Source organism: Eutrema salsugineum, unplaced genomic scaffold (assembly GCF_000478725.1).
Source record: "Eutrema salsugineum unplaced genomic scaffold, Eutsalg1_0 scaffold_2, whole genome shotgun sequence".
Lineage (NCBI taxonomy): Eukaryota > Viridiplantae > Streptophyta > Magnoliopsida > Brassicales > Brassicaceae > Eutrema > Eutrema salsugineum.
This window is the reverse complement of record NW_006256829.1, coordinates 16,699,851-16,704,686: the sequence shown is the minus strand read 5'-3', so window position 1 is coordinate 16,704,686 and position 4,836 is coordinate 16,699,851. Positions and strand designations below refer to the sequence as shown.

Genomic DNA, 4,836 nt, shown 5'->3' with positions numbered 1-4,836 from the left:
ATAATAAATCAAATAATACAGCTTTTATCTAAATCAAATTATTGCATATACAAATACAAATAATATTCTTTATACAGTATTATGGATTAAGAAAACCGGTCCACCAAAAGTGATGATTAATCGTTCTCGGATCTTTCTATATAGAAAGGTTTTATAAACTTTTTAAAAATTATAATTTTAGACAGGTTTTATAAACTTTTTAAAAATTATAATTTTATTTGATTTCTCTTACGGGTTGTTTCCTAGTATTTAAAATAACAATCAAAAATTTTACCATTTTTGTTATCAATCAGACTTTAAGAAGTAATTAAAAGTAACAATCACAATTTTAACAACCAAAAAAGTAACAATCATATTTTTAACAACTAAAATTTGTATAGCCAAAAGTTTATACAGCCATAGTCCTTACCCAAACAGAGCTTAGTAATCTGAATGTTTTTGAATACTAACATGTCTTAATTGAATCTCATGACCAGAAAAATGTCTTAATTGCATCTCATGACAAGAATAATGTTAGAGTCGGTTTTGAATTATTAAAAGCTTTGATATCACACTCAGAATCGTGAGGGCATTCAGCTTTTTGATCCTCCTCATCGATGTCCATGTTGACCATATCAATAGCAGGCTCTTCTAAGTTTCCAGCCATGTCGCTTTTCTTGGATGACGTTTCTCCCTGAGTATACGAAATACGTTGAACATCAAAAAAAAAAAAAAAAAACCATCTCTAAATAGAAAAACGTGAGAAAAAAAGGATGATATATAGACAGGGCCTGAACAGCCCATATTTAACGGATACGATTTTTTTTTTTTGTGTCATAAACCGACACGAATTAAATCCAAATAATAATACAGTCGAGTCGTTTGGGATCAGAGCTTTCTCAATTTGCCATGGAGAAGAAGAAGCAGCATAACCCTAATTCTCACAAGTTACCCAGACGAGACTCATCATCCAATTCCTGGTCCGAGCTTCTCCCGGAACTCCTCAATTCAGTTTTCGAACGCCTTGGCTTCGCTGACTCTCGACGAGCTGAATCCGTATGTTCGTCTTGGTACTCCGCTGCTAGACGATGCGTGAGCAAAAAGCAGAGCCCTTGGCTGATCCTCTTGCCCGACGAAGACGATAACAGAAACAGCCATTCCTGTACGCTGTTCAATCCCGATGAAAAAGGTAAGCTTTACAAAAGGCGAGATCAGGGTGTCGAATTCGCACAGAGTTGTTTAGCAACATATGGAAGTTGGCTCTTTATGCTAGATCATTGGTATAATTTCTTCTTTTTGAATCTATTTACCCACGAGAGGATCAATTTACCTCCGTTGGAGTCACAGCTTGGAGCGACGAAGCTTGAGCGAATCTCAGATGGTTGGTTTCGTATATCTGACGATATAATAACCAATGATATTAGTATGCAATCCCCTGTGTTTTGGATTGACGAGCAAACCAAAGATTATGTAGTTCTATGGGGACTTGGCAAGTGGTGTGTGGTTTATTCCAAGAAAGGAGATAAGTTCTGGAATCAAATTCCTTTAGTTTATAGCCCTGGCTATTCTCACATGGTTTACAAAGATCACAAGCTTTACTACATCCTAAACGACTTCTTTGGCTTCTTTGGTAGTAGTAGTTGTATCAAAATATTCGATTTCTCCGGAGAGATTCCACAAGAATCCTTTCAGGGTGGTGTTACTCCGAATAGCTCTCTACTTCATCCAACAAAAACACGGCGCATTTCTGACAGAAAACTAGTAGTCACAGTAACAGGAGATGTCCTCAAGGTTGAAAAATGGGTAAACCCTATGACTAGAATCTGGTCCTTCTGCGTCTACAAGGTTTATTCATCAGGTTGCTTTAAGAAGTATATTCTTTGGGCCACGAGGCAATGCTTTTTGATCTAGGCATCACTGTGCTCGCTAACGATGACATTCAGGGTTTTAAGAGAAATTCCATCTACTACAGCATTATTTGTCGTGAAAAGAACACTACTCAAATCTGTCTCTTCAATCTCGAGACACAGAAGATGGAGCCACTGCACAAGTTTGATTGCTCGTCCACTCAACAACTCTCTAGAGCTCGATGGTTCCTACCAAGTTTCACGCAGCCATAAGTCCTCTAAATTATGTTGTTGTTCTTTGTTGGTTTGTTAAAATCCTCTGCTATAACTTCACAACTTCTATGGTGTGATGTGTTTTCGTCAATGACTTAATGTTTATGCTGTGGAACATAAAAAGTAAAAATCTATTGTTTATTTGGGAAGTTTTTTTCTTTAAATTTCAAAGAGTATTTACTATTTAGGGTGGTTTGGAGAGATTATTGTTCTGTTGGGAAATATTATTTTTGGGATCCCAGAAGATCAGCCGACAGCGGTTCAGTAAAGCTCAGGTTAATAAAGTATTCTTCTTCATTCTTTTTCAACAATAAGTTAGTTTCTCATGACAATTTCTCTCCTATAAGAAATGAGCAGAATTAGGGTTGTGTAGAGATAAAACCTGAGCCTCATTAACTCTTTTCTGAATGTACAAATAAGTGTCTTTATTCAGCAGGGTCTTTAGGTAGAAAACATAAGGGCTTCTTTCAAAAATACTCTTTTTTTAAGTCAAACACCAAATTAACTTTTTTTTTTTTTCTCTTAATTTTGTTATTTTCTAACAAAACTGTTATTTTCTCTCTTTTGAATAACGAAAATGTCATTATACATTAATTATTTCGATTTTTAAAATTATTATTCAAAGACCCCTTAGACGTCATAAACTCTTTTTTATTACGAAAATGTCATCTTCAATACTTCCAACCATCATGAACAACAACGAAAATAGAATAAATGCTTCTCAACCGATTTTAAAGGTGTAATAAGTAAATATCAGAGCTCATACACTCATAACTTTCCTTGTTCTTTCCTAATTTCATCTCCAAAACTTTTGGGCTGCTTTACAATGTCATAGGTTATGCATTTTCAATGATTTTTGCTTAAACGAGACCTGAGTTGTTTATTTTCAGTGAAATTCTGAATTCTAAGTGCTTAAAAGAACCGAAGTCGAGCTCAAATCCGATATAGGTAATAACACACTTCATTTTTTTGCATTTCTATATTTGTATCATGAAAGTAGACTTCTCCTGAAGTCTCCTAGTCAGCATAAGGTTAGTTATGCAATTGACTTTTTAAAAATTTGTAACCAGTAAACTTCATTAGACTTTAAGAGAAGTCTACTCGTTATCTTTTGAAAACAAAAAAAAATCCAAGTAGACTTCGTTTGAAGCCGAGAGAAGTCTACGGAAAAGAGGTTATTATTGTAGTTGACCATACTTTGACGTTTAAAATGTTGCTATCTTCTGAAGTCTTCTTTAAAAGTCTGCTCTTGAAATCTAATTTTAAGTTATTTTTATATTTGACCAAAATCATGTTTGACTAAAATTGAAATTTTCTAAAAAAAATTAAAAATTTCCCGAAAAATGAAGTAGACTTCAGGAAGAAGTCGTATGAAGTCTACTTCAATTTTTTGGTCAAAAAAACTAACCCTTTTTTAAGTAGGGTTCCTAGTGAAATCTACTTTTACAATCAATTGCAAAAAAACCTAATTTTCATGTAGATTTCTATTGAGTCCGGTAGACTTCATTAGTAGATTGTTAGAGAAGTCTACTCATACACGAAGTCTACTTTTGAAATCTACTCTGAAAGTCAATGGTGTGGTCAAATGCAAAATTAGCATTTTTCTGTTGGAAGCCTACATATGAAGTCTAATTTGATATAGTCAACGTTTTGGTCAATTGTAAAAATAACCTTTTTTAAATAGACTTCTTTAGCAGATTTCTAATGGGAAAAGTCTCCTCTAGTCTACTCATGCCATCTGAAGGAGAAGTCTACTTATTGTATTTATTTTAAAAACGCTTTTCTTACATATTTATAAAATAATTTTTTAAAATTTTTTTTTTGGTTTTGAAATGCTTGTTAGCAAGTGATTGAACTACTCAATGATTTTCATTCGATTTGAGTCGATATTTATTGAGGAATCAAAGTTTTTGATTTATAAGCTAGTTAGCTTATAAAAGTAGACTTCATTTGAAGTCTACAAATGTTGTCTCTGAACGAAGTCTAACTGGATATAAAATTTCTTCTTCGTGTGTGTATGTGTTTGCTAATATGGTTACCTGCATGTTTTTCAGAGAATGGCTCAAATACCTATTGCTTACGGAGAATAGAAGATGGTGGAGAAATCATGGCATTTTGTGGTGGATAGTGGCAAAGGAGGAAGAATGTTCATTTTGAGGGATGGTTGCACCTTTGGGGAAATTATTGAAATGGCTGTATATGATTATAATCTGGGCAAGACTGAGGTGGTCGAGTTATCGTACTCACTTCCGGATTCAATGTTGCAAACTATGACTCCGTATACACCTGTAATGCATGTCACAAATGATAGAAAAGTTTCAAGCTTGATAGCGTTAAGCAGAGCGCATATGGTACGTCTTTGTGTGTCCAGCCAAGTGGAGATTGATACTAAGGAGAACCAGGAAGACTCAGATGAAGATGTAGGTGATGAGTCTGATGAAGATGCTGAATATACTAGGGATGACAAGGCATCCAGTTCTGATGCAAATGAAGATATTAAATATCCAGCTGTTGGAGAAGATGCAGCTTACTCTGACAAGGAAAATTACAGTGTCTACGGTAAAGTGAAAGATGAAGATGATGATGAAGATGAAGTCTGTATTGATAATGTCAGAAACATATCTGCTGAAACAGGAAGAACGCCCATGTCATGGTCTGACAATATATATGCTAGGACAAGTTTTCCTACCAAGGATAAACTGTTATCAGAGTTGTGATTGACAATGATCATGTTAAA

General features: G+C 34.5%; 1 pseudogene; it reads left to right on the top strand.

Moving 5' to 3' along the window:
• Positions 1–835: 835 nt before the first annotated feature.
• LOC18017485 lies at positions 836–2,240 on the top strand (annotated as a pseudogene).
• Positions 2,241–4,836: the final 2,596 nt, after the last annotated feature.